Source organism: Staurois parvus, unplaced genomic scaffold (genome assembly GCF_062004578.1).
Source record: "Staurois parvus isolate SC_StPar_1 unplaced genomic scaffold, SC_StPar_1.0 ptg000040l, whole genome shotgun sequence".
In the NCBI taxonomy this organism is placed as follows: domain Eukaryota; kingdom Metazoa; phylum Chordata; class Amphibia; order Anura; family Ranidae; genus Staurois; species Staurois parvus.
The window spans coordinates 81,422-102,535 of record NW_028317836.1 but is presented as its reverse complement, the minus strand read 5'-3'; the positions used below and the strand labels follow the sequence as shown (position 1 = coordinate 102,535).

Genomic DNA, 21,114 nt, shown 5'->3' with positions numbered 1-21,114 from the left:
TACCCGAGAGAGCCCTCCACTACCACCACTCCCCATACACTGGCAACACCACTCACCACCCTTGCAACAGAGAAGACACTCACCTTCACGACTCTGGACACCACTGGGAACAGAGAAGACACTCGCCTTCACGACTCTGGACATCACTGGGAACAAGAGTCATGTTCTGCATACCCCATCAAGCATCTCCCACCTGGTCCCCATGCTGTGTGTGCCCCTTCTTTTGGGTGGGGGCGCTGCACCCCTAAACATTTCCTAAGCCACCCTGAAACATGCTTCCCTGGGCAAATGCCTTGTCTGCCTTGTGGTAAATATGCCCCTGCATTGACCTCCTGTTCTGAGATTTCAGTTGATGTGCAGTGGGTGAAGCAAAGTAATATTAGCCCTTTTGTAGGGCGACGCTGCCCCCCTGAAAAATACCCCCTAAGGCAAATGCCTTGTGATAAATACACCCCCGCCTGAAGTCACATATTATATCCATGTGGCATTTAGGTCCTGTACCTAACACCTCCCCCCTTCCCGTGCCAAAAGCAATGCTAATATGACATGTTGTCATTGACACGGGGCAAGCTGACATATTTGTGTTGTAGTGAAATCATGGCCACCGTCTAACCTTCTATGCATGTCAAGCTGTGCACTTGTATGGATGTCACATTGGAATCTGCAGCTTTGTCTGTGCAGCCACCGCATCACACTTGTCTTTTATAGGATTTCCTCATTGGGATGGAACACGGAATTCTTCATCATCATGTGTGTAAACACAGCCAGCACACGGGTCATGTCATCAAATATCCCCATCAACCAAAAAAAAGGGTTTTACAAATGTTTCTTGTTTGTGTTGTATTTGTGCTAAGTTCGGATGGCCATACATGACACAATTATGTCGCCTCTTTTTCCGTATAGACGGCCCTAGATTGGACATTTTTCTTCCAATGTTTTTATCATCCCCTCAAGTATGTGGTGCAACCATCTTACAGATTGTATGCCAATGACAAGGTTTGCTTCTGTATTCCCTAATAATATGTGTTCTGTATTACATAGCATTGTATCCCATATGGTCACATTTCTACATCAGGTTCATAAAACACGTTTCACCGCATTAACAGCCAATTCAGGTCCAATAACGACATGTTTGTTTACAGAGATGATGTCATGAAGATGAGGTAACACTAGGGGAAAGGCTGCTGATGAGGTCATCATCATACATATGTCTGCAGAAAGCAACACCTTGTCATAAGATCAACAGCTGCCATCTGCTAATTTCACCTCTTCAAAAACAAGACAAAATGTTTTTCTATCAGAATACTTCTCATTGCAATCCCAAGTAAACATTTCTCTTTACCATTGTGTCATTTATAAACTACATTAATGTCACATGCAGGGGCCAAATCACCATTTGGAAACTCAGCCAGTGCCCGAGGGCCCGGGTCAGTATGGGGTCCCATGAGATGCCCCTGGTACCTTTTTCATAGTCTATTTTGGAGTTTGGCCAAGGACACAATGGCCCCATGGTCCCCTATTGCCCAGAGGCCCCATGAGTTGTCAGTTTTCCCCTGGTAACATAGTACTATATGAAATGAACATTGATGAGACAATGTCACCCACCTTCGTCACCAACCTGTGCCCATCAGTGCCACCCACCAATGCTCATCAGTGCAGCCCAGTAGTTCTGCCACTCCTTGCCCAGCAGTAGCCCCAGTCAGTGACACCAGTCAATGCCGCCTAGCAGTGCCGCCTATCCGCGCCATCTCATTAGTGCTGTCTATGAGTGCCCTTCAGTGCTGACTATCAGTGCCGCCTATCATTGCCCATAAGTGATGCCTATCAGTGCCGCATCATCAACACACATCAGTGAAGGAGAAAAATTACCAGTTTTCACAATGTTTTAATAGAAACATAGAAATGTTTCGGGGGCACTATTATTGATTATAGAGCAAACAGTTAAACACACAGTGGGGAGTACATACCACGAAAAGAAAGTTGTATTTGGGACAAAAAATGATAAAACTTCAGATGGGTACAGTTCTGCATGAACAACCAATTGTAATTGAAAGTGCGACAGCGCATAAAGCTGAAAATTGTCGGGGGCAGGAAGGGGTAGAAGTGCCCTGTATGCAGGAAGGGAGTAGAAGTGCCCGGTGGGCAGGAAGGGGGTAGAAGTGTCCTGTAGGAAGGAAGGGGGTAGAAGTGTCCTGTGGGCAGGAAGGGGTAGAAGTGCCCGGTGGGCAGGAAGGGGATAGAAGTGCCCTGTAGGCGGGAAGGGGGTAGAAGTGTCCTGTAGGCAGGAAGGGGGTAGAAGTGTCCTGTAGGCAGGAAGGGGGTAGAAGTGCCCTGTAGGCAGGAAGGGGGTAGAAGTGCCCTGTAGGCAGGAAGGGAGTAGAAGTGTCCTGTAGGCAGGAAGGAGGTAGAAGTGTCCTGTAGGCAGGAAGGGAGTAGAAGTGCCCTGTAGGCAGGAAGGGGGTAGAAGTGTCCTGTAGGCAGGGAGGGGGTAGAAGTGTCCTGTAGGCAGGAAGGGGTAGAAGTGCCCTGTAGGCAGGAAGGGGGTAGAAGTGTCCTGTAGGCAGGAAGGGGGTAGAAGTGTCCTGTAGGCAGGAAGGGGTAGAAGTGCCCTGTAGGCAGGAAGGGGGTAGAAGTGTCCTGTAGGCAGGAAGGGAGTAGAAGTGCCCTATAGGCAGGAAGGGGGTAGAAGTGCCCTGTAGGCAGGGAGGGGGTAGAAGTGCCCTGTAGTCAGGAAGGGGGTAGAAGTGCCCGGTGGGCAGGGAGGGGGTAGAAGTGCCCAGTGGGCAGGGAGGGGGTAGAAGTGTCCTGTAGGCACGGAGGGGGTAGAAGTGCCTGGTAGGCAGGACGGGGATAGAAGTGTCCTGTAGGCAGGGAGGGGGTAGAAGTGTCTGGTAGACAGGAAGGGGGTAGAAGTGCCTTGTAGGCAGGAAGGGGGTAGAAGTGCCCGGTAGGCAGGAAGGGGGTAGAAGCTGAAAATTGTCGGGGGCAGGAGGGGGGTAGAAGTGTCCGGTGGGCAGGAAAGGGATAGAAGTGTCCTGTAGGCAGGAAGGGAGTAGAAGTGCCCGGTGGGCAGGAAGGGGGTAGAAGTGTCCTGTAGGCAGGAAGGGGGTAGAAGTGTCCTGTAGGCAGGAAGGGGGTAAAAGGGCCCTGTAGGCAGGAAGGGGGTAGAAGCACCCGGTAGGCGGGAAGGGGGTAGAAGTGCCCAGTAGGCAGGAAGGGGGTAGAAGTGACCTGTAGGCGGGAAGGGGGTAGAAGTGCCCTGTAGGCAGGGAGGGGGTAGAAGTGCCCTGTAGGCAGGAAGGGGGTAGAAGTGCCCGGTGGGCAGGGAGGGGGTAGAAGTGCCCAGTGGGCAGGGAGGGGGTAGAAGTGTCCTGTAGGCACGGAGGGGGTAGAAGCTGAAAATTGTCGGGGGCAGGAGGGGGGTAGAAGTGTCCGGTGGGCAGGAAAGGGATAGAAGTGTCCTGTAGGCAGGAAGGGAGTAGAAGTGCCCAGTGGGCAGGAAGGGGGTAGAAGTGTCCTGTAGGCAGGAAGGGGGTAGAAGTGTCCTGTAGGCAGGAAGGGGGTAAAAGTGCCCTGTAGGCAGGAAGGGGGTAGAAGCACCCGGTAGGCGGGAAGGGGGTAGAAGTGCCCAGTAGGCAGGAAGGGGGTAGAAGTGCCCTGTAGGCGGGAAGGGGGTAGAAGTGCCCTGTAGGCGGGAAGGGGGTAGAAGTGCCCTGTAGGCGGGAAGGGGGTAGAAGTGCCCTGCAGGCAGGAAGGGGGTAGAAGTGCCCGGTGGGCAGGAAGGGGGTAGAAGTGCCCTGTAGGCAGGAAGGGGGTAGAAGTGCCCTGTAGGCAGGAAGGGGGTAGAAGTGCCCGGTAGTTAGGAAGGGGGTAGAAGCGCCCGGTGGGCAGGAAGGGGGTAGAAGTGTCCTGTAGGCAGGAAGGGGGTAGAAGTGCCCGGTAAGCGAGGGGTTAATGGAATTAGGTATCCATTCAATGTATCCTCTGATAATCATAGAGGCCATGAAATAATGTATCACTTTAATTCATGATACTGCAGAATGTGAAATTGTAGCCACTGAAATATCGGGGTGCCAATTGTGACCCCTAAATTGCTGTAACACGACCTACCAACCACAGACATCCACAACAAAACTACCACAAACAATTATTGACAGACTTCCGCCCCTTCTGCCATAAACAGCACCCCTACCAAAGTAACACCATCAAGTGACAGAACTGCAACTGCACTGACATCCGTGTGCCCATATGAATGGCGTAGCGTGCAAAGGTTATATATTGTGTACATGTGCCCCCTTTGTCATTCCCCCCCAGAAAGATCAGTCCCCCATGTAGATGTGCCCCCCTTGTCATTTCCCCCCAGCAAGATCAGTCCCCCGTGAAGATGTGCCCCCCTTGTCACTCCCTCCAGCAAGATCAGTCCCCCGTGAAGATCTGCCCCCCTTGTCATTCCCCCCCAGCAAGATCAGTCCCCCATGAAGATCTGCACCCCTTGTCATTACCCCCCCCTCACCCAAGGATCAGTACCCTGTGAAGATCTGCCCCCCATTGACGCAAACATCCCCCCTTAGCAATAAGCTCAGTCTCCCTTGCTGCAAATCCCCACCCCCATGTGACTGGCACCCACGTGTAACTGCACCACCAAAACATGTTATGGCCCCCCAATATCACTGATCCCCCCACATGTGACTGTACTTGCCATGTCACCCCCCAAGCAGCTTGGCGACATCAGGATCGTCAGCAGCAGTGATCCGAGGGATGTGACTCCTGTAATATCGGGATCGTCAGCAGCAGTGATCCGAGGGATGTGACTCCTGTAATATCAGGATCGTCAGCAGCAGTGATCCGAGGGATGTGACTCCTGTAATATCGGGATCGTCAGCAGCAGTGATCCGAGGGATGTGACTCCTGTAATATCGGGATCGTCAGCAGCAGTGATCCGAGGGATGTGACTCCTGTAATATCGGGATCGTCAGCAGCAGTGATCCGAGGGATGTGACTCCTGTAATATCGGGATCGTCAGCAGCAGTGATCCGAGGGATGTGACTCCTGTAATTGCAATCCAGCATGAAAGGAGTTAACACTTTCTCAGAGCGAGATCGCTGATCGTCTGCTTATGCCTGAAACTGGCACATGCGCAGATACATCAAGGGGGGCAGATCCTCAGCTTCCATATCAGACTAAGGGAAAATGGCCGCTGGAGGAGGAACAGGCAGGCTACAACAAAATGGAGGAGGGAGATCTAACCCACTGCACTGTAATGTGATAACTGTGTTTCATTGATAATAGACCAGGAAAAAATTGCCACCAAAGGAGGTACAGGTGGTCTACAAGAAAATGTAGGAGGGAGATCTAATCCACTGCACTGTAATGTGATAAATGAGATATAAATGAAATTAGACCAAGGGAAAATGGCCACCAAATAAAGGACAGACAAGCTACAACATAATGGCGCCCGATTAGTCTATTTGGGTTTATAATGGTATATATAGGCAGCTGTACGTCCGATGGCCAACTCCTGAGGAAGTCACGTGATGTGATGTAACATGTAGAGTGGGACAATGACGTCAAGCTGTTAAATGAGAAGATTACGAGCCGCCATCATCTTTTGCTTTTCAGGTTTTTTCCCTGTTGTTTTATTCTATTCAGCTTTTTTTGTACCATCACCATCTAGTGTCTGCTCTCCATACTGCACCCTCTGTATAAATCTGTCTGCAGTCACTTCCTGTCTGGTGTCACTTCCTGTCTGTGTCACTTCCTGTCCTGAGAACACTTTCTTCCTCTCAGCCATTTTAGATCAGCTTCAAGAAGGTCCAACAGAATCGGTCTCCATCCTGAACACACGGCCACCATAGGGCCAGCATGGGATCTTCTCCATGTCAGAGCACACGGGTAAGTCAGGTGGATCTCCTATTCCTGGTCCCGGCTCCTGTCCCTGCTATAGACGGACCAATCATCTGTGACCGAACCTTCCTCCTCGTCATCGATGATCTGGGTGTATTATTATTATTTATTCCAGGTACTTATATAGCGCCGTCAGTTTACATCTATATTGTACATTCCCATCAGTCCCCGCCCCAGAGGAGCGTACAATCTAGGGGCCCTAACTCACATTCATACATACACATACTAGGGACAACATAGGAGACAATTCACCTCCCAGCATGTCTTTGTGGTGTGGGAGGAAACTATAGTACTTGGAGAAAAGGCACAGGGAGAACATGCAAACTCCAGGCAGGTGGTGCCATGGTTGGGATTTGAACCAACAACCCGAGTACTGCCAGGAGGAAGTGCTAACCACTCAGCCACTGTGCTGCCCTGTGCTGTATATATCTCAGCATGTACTTCTCAGTGTTGGTTTCCTCCTCATTGCCGGCCATTAAATGGGCCTCAGAATGGCTCCGGTATTCCCTCCTAGGAAGGACATTCAGGCCAATCTCCCACCATGTTCCTCTGATGTGTCCGAGACAGAATAACAGGAGAGACACCAGGAGAACCCGCTGGGACCTGACACTCCGAGAACCAGAGTTATGGTGGAGTATAGACCCTTCCTGAGATACTCCTCCCTGGGAACGGTCATACCTCCGTACTCCTCTCCTGTACATACCCATCACTGTCATACCTCCGTACTCCTCTCCTGTACATACCCATCACTGTCATACCTCCGTACTCCTCTCTTGTACATACCCATCACTGTCATACCTCCGTACTCCTCTCCTGTACATACCCATCACTGTCATACCTCCGTACTCCTCTCCTGTATGTACCCATCACTGTCATACCGCCACACTCCTCTCCTGTACATACCCATCACTGTCATACCTCCGTACTCCTCTCCTGTACATACCGATCACTGTCATACCTCCGTACTCCTCTCCTGTACACACCCATCACTGTCATACCTCCGTACTCCTCTCCTGTACACACCCATCACTGTCATACCTCCGTACTCCTCTCCTGTACGTACCGATCACTGTCATACCTCCGTACTCCTCTCCTGTACGTACCCATCACTGTCATACCTCCGTACTCCTCTCCTGTACGTACCCATCACTGTCATACCTCCGTACTCCTCTCCTGTACGTACCCATCACTGTCATACCTCCGTACTCCTCTCCTGTACGTACCCATCACTGTCATACCTCCGTACTCCTCTCCTGTACATACCCATCACTGTCATACCTCCGTACTCCTCTCCTGTACATACCCATCACTGTCATACCTCCGTACTCCTCTCCTGTACATACCCATCACTGTCATACCTCCGTACTCCTCTCCTGTACATACCCATCACTGTCATACCTCCGTACTCCTCTCCTGTACGTACCCATCACTGTCATACCTCCGTACTCCTCTCCTGTACGTACCCATCACTGTCATACCCCCCACACTCCTCTCCTGTACATACCCATCACTGTCATACCTCCGTACTCCTCTCCTGTACATACCCATCACTGTCATACCTCCGTACTCCTCTCCTGTACATACCCATCACTGTCATACCTCCGTACTCCTCTCCTGTACATACCCATCACTGTCATACCTCCGTACTCCTCTCCTGTACATACCCATCACTGTCTTACCTCCGTACTCCTCTCCTGTACATACCGATCACTGTCATACCTCCGTACTCCTTTCCTGTACATACCGATCACTGTCATACCTCCATACTCCTCTCCTGTACATACCCATCACTGTCATACCGCCCACACTCCTCTCCTGTACATACTACTCACCATCGTATCATCTGCAACTCCTCTCTTACATTTACTACCTGCAGTTATGCTCTTCTTCTTAAATTGGGGAATAACTCGATGACTTACATACTTTTCAGACCTTGTGAAATATTCTTGGCTGTTTTGAAAATAATACACTTTAATTTGTATTTCATGATAAATCCTGCCTCATCTCTGCCTCTCTACCTGCAGCCTAACAATGAGGCGTGCATGCAGCCACTGATCTATTTCTGGCTTTTGTCTCTCAGACATTCTAATGTTCATTTCTCCAAACGTCCTCCAGGACATCCTTCCTGAGACAGAGCTCCTCCCTCTCGGACAGGAAACACGTAAGCACAGTACTATAAAAGGCGGACCACCAGGCCTCCCTCCTGAGTTTTTAGTGTTTCCTCTGCAAGGATGGGTGCAGTCATCAAGGAACTGATTGTCGAAGCTCTGGGCCCTAGAGGTTGCTGGTGGCTCCTGGTCTGTCTTACTTCCTCCTGCCCGATGTGATCCCTTCAGGGGAAGTGGGGCTGCGCTCCTGATATTTTTCCATGCCTCAGTGGATGATGACCATCGGGTGTGTCCTGGGGGATCCAGGACATTTGATGCCTGTCATTCTCCTTCCCGTGCGGGGGGGGCTTCAGCATCCGATGCACAGTGGGGCAGAGTGACTGCCAATCTGGCGTGCGAGTAGCTGCAACTTCTGGGTGCTGTCCAGGTACCAGAAGTTCCTGCTGCGGTGATGTCGTCAACGGGCGCCTGAGACTCGTGGTTCCAGTCTCCATAGCAGCACTAGCATCTGGTTAGGCAGCCAGTCTGGTGTACAGACCCAGCAGAGCCTGTGGCGCCACCACAAGAGGGATTGATGGAAGGCACTGACACTTCTCAGGCATATCCTGGTCATTCAGGCACTGGCTCCTCTAAGGTAAGCTTGGGGACTCTGATCCCTCTTGTTGACCCTGGTGGGCACACTTCCTTTTCTTGCTCCCCCAGCACAGTGGTTTTGTATGAGGGGCCCTGGGCTGATTATTTTCTGTACTGTTTTTTTTCTTGCTTATTGTAGGTTAAAGTCCATGACAAGGTGCAGAGTCAGACCCCCAAGAAGAAGTGTGCAGTTTGTGCAGCTAAATTGGGTTCAACTTGGGAAAAACCCTTATGCTGCAATTGTGTGGCTAGCCTAATTAAGGATAAGTCATTTACAGCGTGCCATAAAGTGCTCACCTCCATTAAGGATGACATGTTGTCTACATTTCAATCCTTTAGATCCCTATTGGAAAAATGCAGCCACCACTGGATCCTTGGACCCAATCGGTGGGTTTGGAGGTAGCAAATGCGTTAAAAGGGGAGCAGGACCCGGAGGAGGATCCTAGGTCCCGGGTAGATTCAGGCTCATAAGAGGAGGACGGTGATGTTTGCTCCTCCAGAGGTTCCAGGAACAAATTGCCCCTGGAAGATGTGGACAACCCCCTTAAAGCTATCTACGAAACCTTAGAGATCAAGGAGGAGGACGTTTGCCTATCTAAGCATGACCTCATGTATCAAGGTTTGTATGCTAGAAAGACTAGTGTCTTTCCAGTCCATAGTTCCCTGGCTGATACCATTAAGCAGGAATGGGAAAGCCCTGAGAGGAAACCCTTTTTCTCAAGTAATCTTAATAGAAGGTTTCCATTTGAGGATAACAGGTCCCAGCAATGGAACAAGGTTCAGAAATTAGACACCCCCTTATGTAAAGTCTCTAAAAGGACAGACTTAACATTTGAAGATATGGGGGCTCTGAAAGACCCTATGGATAAGAGGGATGAAGTCTTACTCCGCAGGGCCTGGAATTCCACTTCCATCAGCTTTAGGCCAGCTTTCTCGGCTACTGGTGTCACCAGATATCTGGAATGCTGGCTTACACAATCACTTCTCTCTGCAGGGACCTCCAGGCAGCAAATCCTGAAATAATTTCCTTTGCTGTTTAAAGCAGTTGGTTTCCTTGTGGATGCCTCGGCCAAGTCAGTTAAGCTAGCGGCTTGAACCTCTGCCCTAGTGAATTCAGCTAAAAGGGCATTTTGGTTAAAAACCTGGGCAGGGAACTCAGCATTCAAACTGCACCTTTGTGCCTTACCCTTTATTGGCGATAATCTTTTTGGTCCAGGTCTTGAGGAGGTTCTGGAATGTACAGCCCATAACAAGAGGACATTCCCAGAGAGTAGGAAAAGGTCCAAAATGACTCCAGATCGTTGTGCAGGTCTGATCTGCAACTACAGGAAACGTTTGGTTGAGGTTATTGCTGCCAAAGGAGGGTCAACCAGTTATTAAGTCCAAAGGTACACATACTTTTTCCTCCCTGCACTGTGAATGTTTACATGTTATGTGCAATCAAACCATGGCAACATCTAATGTTTGTGTAGTATTATGTTCAGCAGACTGTGTTCTTCTATTGTTGTGATTTAGATGACGTTCAGAGCACATTTTATGCCCAATTCATGCAAAACTCCACGTATTCCCAAGGGGTTCACATACTTTTTCTTGCAACTGTAAAATGTCACAATATAGGTGCTGCCAGGGTGCCCAAATCTGTTATATTTCCCTCCCAAATATAGTACATTTCAGCCCCTCAAATAAAGTGCATTCCAGTCCCAATTTCATTAGCCAGTTTCCCCCAATTCCCTTAGCACATTGTAATTTAATTAATAAAGCTCAGCTCCCATTTCAGTAGTTGTTTCCCCCCTGTCAGGATGACCTTCCCCCCTTGCTGCCTCTCGTCCTGACGCGGCTTTTTGAAGCCGAACCACGCAGGACAAGAGGTGTGGCTCCTCTCACCTCCGCCACTATCTTCTCCCCATCCTGCGAGGCATTAGGGGAAAAGATAGTGAGGTTCACACCTGTCTGCGGAGAGGTTCTGGACCGCGGTGTCAGAATGATGCCGCACGGTCCCGACATCTGCACTGCATGCACAGGGAGTTCCCGCTCTTGCGGATGCCACCGGACAAAGGCTGCGCTCCGTGTCCAGGGGGGCGTGCCTCTTTGCCGAGCAACGAGGCTCACTGCCCACGGCCCGCCCGCCATTGCCAGGACGACCAAGAAGCGTCCTGCATCGGTTTAAGAGACCGATGACAGGCTCTTCCCGGTCATCCATTTCACTGCCAAGCCACCGAGGGATCCCAGATAAGACGGGACTCTTGTGTCCACTCTGCATACACCCCCCCAACGGATAAGGGGAGCTGCCGCTCTGCACACCCCAAAGCTAAGGGGGAGAATTATGCCAGCTGCCCACCGCAAGCCCCAGAGAAGGGGGAGACCTCCACAAGCTGCCACTCTGCAAGCCCCAAGGATAGGGGGAGAACTACACCAGCTGCCTTCTGCAGGCATCTAGGACTCGGGGGGATTATTACCATGGACTATGCCACGCATACTCCGGTTTCAGGGCAAGTACTTGATGTCATACTGCCTTGCTCCCCTGTGGACCCGGGCACCCCTGTCTGATCTGTGAGTGAATGCCCCCCTGTTTTCCCTGAACTGTTCTTGTACTCCCTCTCCACCTCCCTGTTTGGATTACAAACTGCTGTAGAGATTTTAACTTTGCCCCTGGGGCTGGACTACAATTATTTTTGGTCCTCTTCTTGCTATTTCCCATACTGGGCACTGCCACCCCCTTGCAATCCCCCATTGAGTGACTGCCATTTGTAATAATAAAGCTTTGTGTGTTTGCCATCTGCCTTGCGTGTTCTGTCCTGCCTACCCTCCATCACAATATACCTTCCTGTTTCCTCTGCATATTACAGTGTCATGCCACCACTTATGTATGGGGCACTGTTAAACTGCATCTACCCCAGTCCATCCGTATCTTACCGAAACTTAGAGTGGTCTGGGGCTTCCTAACTTTGCTAAATATTTCCAAGCTGCACATCTTGCTCAACTCCCTAAATATCATGCAGTAAAAGTGACCCCCTCCTATGGGTCACTATAGAGTCAGTAGATTGTATCCCCTCATCAGTTGCAAATTTACTATGGCTACACCCAAGAGATCGTCGCTCACTCCAACACCCAATTACTCAACACTACCCATCTATCTGGGACAGTCTAAAGTTCTGATACACCTTACAGTCACCCCATAACCCACTCATGGCATACCTCCTCAATCCAGGCTTTTATCCGGCATGGATGCCTCCATCTTCTTTTCATGCTTGTCCTAGAGCTAGTCTAGTTCAACACCAGACTCCTTTATACCCTTCCAAACCCTATGTGACTCCAACAAAATCTCTACCTCTGAAATTTGTAGATATCTTCAGATCAAACACTTTTATTGCTCCCACTTACACATGAACACCTCTCTCCCAGACATGACTAGGTTTGGACACATATGTAAATGTGACCCCCATGCCAGACTTTTGATTTCCACCTTATATGCACAGTTACCAGCTCCACCACCTTACACTTCCTTACCATATACATCCAAGTGGGAATGGGATTTAAATCTTCATTTGAAAGCGATTGGGCAGACATATGGTCTGCTGCAAAATCCTCCTCCCAAAATATAGTTGCTATGGAGACTAACCACAGCACTCTCATGCACTGGTACCTGGTCCCTGCCCGGATCGCTAAATCCATCCCTAATCCCTGACTTGTTTATGTGACTGCTCTGAAGCAGGTATCCACATTTGGTGGACCTGCCCGGTTGTTCTAACGTATTGGTGCAAAATATTCCATATGCCTACAGTTCTTTATGAAGAAGTTACAGTATATATATATCCATCCGGCCACTGCCTCATTTAATAACAAGCCCCAAGAAGTATAACTTATGGTGTGTCTCCAAGCTATGGATAGAAGGAAAGGGATCACCCCACCGGCAAGTGAGAAGAGGGGAGCATGAGTCAGAGCGATTCCAGTGTCAGCCAATACAAGTAACGGGATGGATGCAGTGTGACCAAGCCCTAGTGGGCGGGGTGAAATGCATCAGAGGGCGTGGCTAGAATGGCAGCTGAGGCCATTCCTCAACACTGGACTTGGTCGGTTGACCAGCGTCCATTCCTTTACTTGCATAATGCCCAAGAAGTGACACACTGGCAATTCAAACTACTCCTGTAGGTCACCACCACGGCTTAGCAAACCATAGCGAAGGCCTGGAAATCCCCCCACCTCAATACCACTGAAACTAAGAATAGTGTCACTCGAGCCACGATACATGTCAAAGTAGAAGCCGTCCTATTAGACAGAGTGCATAAAAATGAACAACTATGGCAACTATGGGTTGACCATTTCCTACCCTCAAACTCTGATGAAACCTTACTCTCTTTGTAGTCCTGAGTCCATTAGGTAACCCACTACTCAGTTGCTGCTCTATACAGGCACACACCCTCCCCCCTGGGGACCTCCTCTCCTCCCCCCTTATCTGTACCCCTTTCTTCACTACTCTTGCTCTTATCTCTCCATTGCTCTCTTCCTTTTCACCTTTCCTCTCATTAGCTCTTTATCCCTTATGGGGGTTTTCCCAATTGGGGAACCTACACTATCAGTTTGAATTTTCAGTGAGGCGGACAGGTCACCCACTCGTCTGCCACTGATATCTGCATACAGGTTGAAGTACTAAATCTATACTCCCACTGTGAGAGTACCAGAAATGATATTATAGAGTATATAACATGTTTCAGTCTCTACATTCACTCCTCTCTTGATACTATAGCACTGTTATCTCTTGCTGATGTTAAAGCAGAGCTCCACCCAAAAGGGGAAGTCCTGCTTCAACTAGTTGCCGACCGCAGGTAGCCAAATGACGACTGCACTGCGGCAGGCCAGTTCTGGGAGGCTGTCATATGACGTCCTCCCAGAATGCGCTCTCCTGCATGCCCCTGGGGGCGCACACCTGGCGATCTCCGTGATTGTTGTGTTCTATGACACGCTGGTCATCGAGAAATGCAATTGCCGGTTCTAGACTGCACTTTCCTCACGCTGTCAGAGCATGAGGAAAGTACTGCCGGCAGTTGTCAGAGGAGGGATCATCAGTGCCCTGAGGATCGGTGCCCATCAGTGCCACCCACCAGTTCCACCCACAAGTGCCCATCAGTGCCACCCACCTTTGCCCAGCAGTGTCACCAGTCAGTGCCCAGCAGTGCTGCCTATCAGTGACTATCAGTACCCATCATCAGTGCCGCCTAACAGTGCCAGCTCATCAGTGCTGCCTAACAGTGCCAGCTCATCAGTGCTGCCTCATCCAATAAGATAAAATGAGCGCTGGATAAACATAGAAATGGAGCAGCTGGCATGAAAGGTAAGAACCTCAAAACCCTCTAATCAATAATAAATAAAACACATGCAGCGCTAAAGGTATGAAAAAAATGTAAAATCATAAATATCATGAATGAAATGTATCTAGATACAATGGATAATATAAAAGTGACCAACTATGATCTCCATATCAATTATAGTGACATAAATAAATACACGCACTGAGGCGTATGGTGGAGTATAGATGTGATAAACGTCCCAAGTTGGCGTTTCAAAGTGCATACGTGAAATATAAAAAACGGTTAGTCTCTAATCCGTGTAATCAGTGCTGCCTATCAGTGCCCATCAGTGCTGCCTATCAGTGCCCATCAGTGCCGCCTCATCAACGCACATCAGTGAAGGAGAAAAATTACCTTCAATTTGCAATATTTTATAATAGAAACAAAGAACTTTTTTTTTCAAATGTTTTGCTATTTTTTTGTTTATAGCGCTAAAAATAAAACAGCCAATGGGGAGTAAATACCACCAAAAGAAAGCTCTATTTGTGTGACAAAAATGATAAAAATTTCACACGAGTACAATGTTGCATGACCGCGCAATTGTCATTTAGTGTGGCAACGCTGAAAATTGGCCTGGTAAGGAAGGGGGTATAAGTGCCTGGTCGGCAAGTGGTTAAGGACCCAACTGGCACCTTTTTGGGGGGGTAACCAAAATTGACAGGTACCCGCTCCCACTTCTGTAAGTGGCTTCCAGTTTGGGGAGCTCATTTAGAAGAAGCCGTCAGCTAGAATCAAACTCACTACTCTACAGTATGGTGAAGACCAAGGAGGCCTAGCAATACCAAATGTTAGACTTTATATTATAGCTGCCCAACTTCAACATCTTACCAGGTGGGACTTAGTAGACACATTAGATCCCATCCATTGATTGTTACTTCCATCAGATACAGATTTCACATCACTCTCACACTTGTTAATGGGCTTCAGATGGCACCAGTGGGAAAGGCATGATCTCTCATATATTTATTCCAGTCTTTTGACTCTTGCCGAAGACTTATAGAAAGAAATGGGAAACAGAGAAAATAATAGAGAGTGGTGGGAGGTGATTGTGACCTCCATACCTCTCATCTCTCTGTCCTCTTCACAGAAACTCAGTCATTTCTTTTGCATAGAGCTTTCAGGACTCCAGCTCAATTGTTCAGCTAGGACAAGAGGGATTTCCCCTTATGACCCCAATTGTAGTGGTGTTGTCGGGGATTTGATACACATTTTGGAGATGTCCAAAATTATTCAAAAAGTGGAACGATATGACCAGTATTGTAATGTTGGTGTTCAATATTCCTCGGGTGTGCCTCTTGGTCTCAATAGAGGAGGAATTATTTACACCTCCTCCTATTACAAGTCATATAGCAATAGTGAGGCTGCTTGACCATAAAAAATATCCCGATCTTGGCTATCATCTCAAACTCCCAGCAGACACCAGTGAATTGAGCAGGTGATCTCCACATCAACATGTGAAAAAACGAACGTATCAACATTGTTATTCCCCCAAGAAATGTATGTCTCTCTAGCAGAACTGGCTGGATACTCCTTGCTCTCTCTTAGTTAGTTCTTCATAGGCTTTTAAAATCTTAGCTCTTTTAGCCCCATAGAAGGAGAACGGCCAGTTGTATCCTACTGAATGGTGACTACATTGAAGACTGATACTTGGGGAATGATCCTGTAGACACAGGCCTCATTGAATGGTGTCCGCTATCTATGTACAGTTGTGTTCAAAATAATAGCAGTCAGACATCACTAACCGGATCAATCACTGTTTTTGGTAGAAATGATATTTCTACATGGCAAATAATTTCCTAGCAGGTGTAGTAGAGTCATAGAAATCCAACAGACCCAACAGTCATGACATGCATGCTGCTGATTCTGTGTCATTGAATCACTCATTGAAAGGGGCGTGTTCAAAATAATAGCAGTGTGGAGTTCTATTAGTGAGGTCATTCATTCTTTGAGAAACAGGTGGCAATTATTGCCCTTATTTAAGGAAGGAAGGCAGCAAATGTTGGACATGCTGGTTACAGTGCATTTCTCTCTGAAATTCTGAGGAAAATGGGTTGTTCCAGACATTGTTCAGAAGAACGGCGTACCTTAATTAAAAAGTTGATTGGAGAAGGGAAAACATATAAAGAAGTGCAGAAAATGATCGGCTGCTCAGCTAAAATTATTGCAAATGCTTTAAAATGGCAACCAAAACCTGAAAGACGTGGAAGAAAGCAAAAAACTACCATTGGAATGGATAGAAGAATAGCCAAAATGGCGCGGACTCAGCCAACAATCAGCTCCAGGAAGATGAAAGAAGGTGTGACGTTCCCTGTGAGGACTGTTACAATTAGAAGACGCCGATGTGAAGCCAAGCTATCTGCAAGAAGTCCCCGCAAAGTCCCACTGTTGGAGAAAAGACGTGCTGAAGAGGTTACAATCTGCCAAAGAGCACATTGACCGGCCTAAAGAGAAATGGCGCAACATTTTGTGGACTGATGAAAGTAAGATTGTTCTTTTTGGGTCTAGTGGGCGGAGACAGTTTGTCAGACGACCCCCAAACACTGAATTCAAGCCACAGTACACTGTGAAGACCGTGAAGGTGGTGGTCATGGTGGTGCAAGCATCATGATATGGGGATGTTTCTCATACTACGGTGTTGGGGCTATTTATCGCATACCAGGGATCATGGATCAGTTTGAATACATCAGAATACTTGAAGAGGTCATGCTGCCTTATGCTGAAGAGGAAATGCCCTTGAAATGGGTGTTCCAACAAGACAACGACCCCAAACACACCAGTAAACGTGCAATATCTTGGTTCCAGACCAACAAGATGGACGTTATGGAGTGGCCAGCCCAATCCCCGGATCTTCATCCAATAGAAAACTTGTGGGGTGACATCAAAAATGCCGTTTCTGAGGCAAAACCAAGAAATAGAGAAGAACTGTGGAATGTGGTCCAATCATCCTGGGCTGGAATACCTGATCACAGGGGCCAGAAGTTGGGGGACTCCATGCAACACAGATGTACAGCAGTTCTCAGAAACAGTGCGACTACAACCAAATATTCATGAAGTCATTCAAAGGAAAGCAAAATCTTCAAACATTTCTCAGTTTATATAGTGAATGTTGGAGTTTGTAAAGAAGAATACAAACACTGCAATTTTTTTGAACCGTCTAATATTCACTTTTCTTCCATTTTTTTAGAGGAACAACACAAATTTGATGTATTTTCTTCATGTTGTGATTTGGAATAGAATGTGTCGTGTTCCCAATGCATTTGTGTGGATGGAAATAAAAGGATTAGAAGGATTTTCAGCTTTAGTCACTTTTTTCAACACACTGCTATTATTTTGAACACAACTGTATGTACTGGGGGGAGTTACTTGCCGTGTACAGCTGAATTGTTCTAGGCTGTTTCTTCTTTTCTCTGTTCATTTGTTTATAAAAGGTAAAAGTGACACCATAGACAAAGCAAGTTATTGTTCTGTATGATCTGTAACAGTGCCACAACTGCCTATACGTGAGAATGTATGACTCCATTGTCTGGGCTGAATGTTGGGAATACTGTGCGCACTTAGAAACTTTCTTAATAAAATCTATTTGATTAAAAAAAATACTGTAGATAATGCTGTACATATTCTTTCTATTCATAAGATATATTTAGTAATGAACATTAAAAATAGAAAGCAACTTTATGTAGCCCTTTATATAGAATTATTTTTTCTTTTTTTTTTTGAACAGGTAGATTGATGAACCAAGTTTTGGGTCATGTTGGTCTTCATAAATATGGCTGAGTCACATGGAAAACAAGACATATGGTTGTCTTAATTGACTGAAAGTCTTTATTGCAGCTCACTGGAGGATTCACACGGGATACAAGTCATATCTGTGTTCTAAAAGTCATGGTTTGGATCCTCTTCCACATTGATCCAGCAGGAGAAAAGTAATTTCAATGTTCTGGAAGTGACAATGGCTTTACAATAAAGTCCAACCCAAGTATACATAAGAAAAGTCATTTCAAACTACTTCTTATTTGGAGATTTTACAATGGAGAGAAAATATATCAGTCACCAGAATGTTCACAAGGGAGAGAAGTCATATCAGTGTTCTGAATGTGATAAAGCTTTTATAAAGAAGTCAAATTTTTTCAGACACCAGAGGATTCACACTGGAGAGAAGTCATATCAGTGTTCTGAATGTGATAAAGCTTTTACTGTGAAGACAAATCTTATCACACACCAGAGGGTTCACACTGGAGAGAAGCCACATCAGTGTTCTGAATGTGGCAAAGCTTTTATACATAAGTCATATCTTATCAAACACCAGAGGATTCACACTGGAGAGAAGCCATATCAGTGTTCTGAATGTGATAAAACTTTTACAGTGAAGTCACATCTTATCACACACCAGATGATTCACACTGGAGAGAAGTCATATCAGTGTTCTGAATGTGATAAAGCTTTTACACAGAAGTCAGATCTTATCAGACACCAGATGATTCACACTGGAGAGAAGTAATTTTAATGCTCTCAATGTGACAAAACTTTTACAGTTAATGTCGGTCTAATCGATCATCGGAGGATTCATACATTTCTGCATAGATTAAATTTTGGAAGAAAAGGGATATTAAAGCAGTTTCAGGTGTCACAAGTTTGTTTCACATCCCCAATGTCATCCCACAAGCTAGAGAAGAAGGGAAAAGATAAAATGTTACTTTTAAAGAAACAAACTTAAACAAACTGGAATGTAATGATTGGATGAACTGAGTTTAGTGCTTATGTCCATCAATACACAACTAGAAGGGATTTGAATATTTTACCTTTTGACAATTGTTTTTAAGATAAGCATCAATAACTGAACAGCTTCCCTCATGATTCTCATCTTTATCTTTTTTATGGAGCTTTGACTGAACATGTAATGCATTTTCATGATTCACCAACTGAGTTGTGTTTCCAAGCATTTTCTTCATTTCTGGATCCTGAGGTAATACATGACCAGCACTGCCTCAGTACCAGAGACTAGGATGGGGTCTATTGTCATCTTACCAAGTCTCTGAAGCCTCATTGGGAGAGCCCATTACAGGTTCTTCCGACTAGTAATACATCATCAGCCAGGCTTGAGGTCTCCAGCTAAGCCCACCTTGTCCACTCCTCCCAATACATGTTCCATCTCCTCTCCCATTCAATGCCTCCTTTCCACATTTCATCTCTCATTAATATTATTATACAGGATTTATGGCGCCAACAGTTTGCTCAGCGGTTTACAATATAACGGGAGACAATACAGCAACAATACAAGAGGGATAGGAGGGCCCTGCTCTTTGGAGCTTACATTCTAGGAAGGAGGGGCTAGTGGTACAAAAGGTAGTAACTGTGGGGGATGGACTGGTAGGAAGAGTAGAAGATTCCATTATTAGCTGAGGGCAGGATAGGCTTCCCTGAAGAGAGGTTTTCACAGATCGCCTAAAAGTGAGCAGAGTAGGCAATAGTCTGATAAATTTGGGTAGAGAGTTCCAGAGGATGGGGGAAGCTCTGGAGACAAGCATGAGAGGAGACAAGGGAGCTAGAGAGCAATAGGTTGTGAGAGGAGCTGAGAGTACGTTTTGGGTGATATTTGGAGACAAGATCGGTGATGTAATTTGGGGCAGAGTTATAAATGGCTTTATATGTTATTGTTAATGTTTTTGAATTTTATCCGTTGGGCAATGGGAAGGCAGTGGAGGGATTGGCAGAGAGGGGTGGAGGACACTGAGTGGAGGCCAGTGGAGGGATTGGCAGAGAGGGGTGGAGGACACTGAGTGGAGGGATTGGCAGAGAGGGGTGGCTGATACAGAATAGTTAGTAAGGTGGATGAGTCTGGCAGCAGCGTTCATGATAGACTGGAGCGGGGATAGCCTGCGATGAGGTCGGCCAATGAGGAGGGAGTTACAATAGTCAAGAAGGGATATAACAAGGGAGTAAATAAGTTCCTTAGTGGTTTCCGAGGTTAAGAACGGACGTATCTTGGAGATATTGTGGAGGTGAAGTCTACAAGATTTGGACAGTGATTGGATTTGGGACTGAAAGGACAGATGGGAGTCTAGGATTACACCTAGTACCCTGGCATGAGGGGAGGGACTGATGATTGTGTTATTGATCTTGATGGAGAAGTCGGGGAGGGGGCACAGGCTGGGGGGAATACTAAGAGCTCAGTTTTGGAAAGATTGAGTTTGAGGAAGTGGAGGGACATCCATTCCGATATGTCGCTTAGTAAGTTAGTAATGCGAGAGGAGACTGAAGAGGTGAGGAGTAGAAAGATAGATGTGTGTGTCATCAGCATAGAGATGGTACTTAAAACCATGGCAGAAGGGAGAGGAGGTGTAGATGTAGAAGAGTAGGGGTCCAAGGACGAAACCTTGAGGTACCCCTATGGAAAAAGGGAGTGGAGAGGAGGAGGCAGAGTTATAGTTAACGATGAACAAGCTCTGCAATAGGTAGGAGAACCAGGAGAGAGCAGAGTCTTGGAGGCCAACTGAGTGGAGTTTTTTGAGGAGGAGGGGTTGGTCAACCATATCAAAAGCTGCAGAGAGGTCAAGTAGTAAGAGTATGGAGTAGTGGCCATTGGTTGGGATGAGTATGGAGTAGTGGCCATTGGTTGGGATGAGTATGGAGTAGTGGCCATTGGTTGGGATTAGTACGGAGTAGTGGCCATTGGTTGGGATTAGTATGGAGTAGTGGCCATTGGTTGGGATTAGTATGGAGTAGCGGCCATTGGTTGGAATGAGTACAGAGTAGTGGCCATTGGTTTTAGCAGTTATATTATTAGTGGGTTTTAATAGGGCAGTTTCAGTGGAGTGTAGTGAGCAAAAGCCAGACTGTAAAGGGTCAAGAAGGTTTTTGTTGGTGAGTTAGGAGCTCAGGTGATTGTAGACTAAGCGTTCTAAGAGTTTAAAAGTAAACAAGAGCAGGGAGATGGGTCTTAAGTTGTTCAGGTTGGTGGTGTCCAGCGAGAGCTTTTTAAGTATGGGAGTGATGTGCGCATGCTTTAGAGGGGAGGGGAAGGGCCCAGTAGAGAGGGAGAGATTGAAGATGTGAGTGAGGGAGCATAGAATGGAAGAAGAGGGTGACCGTAGTAGTTGTGAGGGGACAGGATCCAGGGGGCAGGT

At 47.1% G+C, this 21,114-nt stretch overlaps 1 long non-coding RNA gene across 1 annotated transcript; it reads left to right on the top strand.

Moving 5' to 3' along the window:
- The first annotated feature begins 4,953 nt into the window (after positions 1–4,953).
- On the top strand, positions 4,954–18,910 carry LOC149470511 (uncharacterized). Its single transcript, XR_016308539.1, has 2 exons — positions 4,954–5,892; positions 17,712–18,910. It is a non-coding gene; the product is annotated as an uncharacterized LOC149470511 (long non-coding RNA).
- The last annotated feature ends 2,204 nt before the right edge of the window (positions 18,911–21,114 follow it).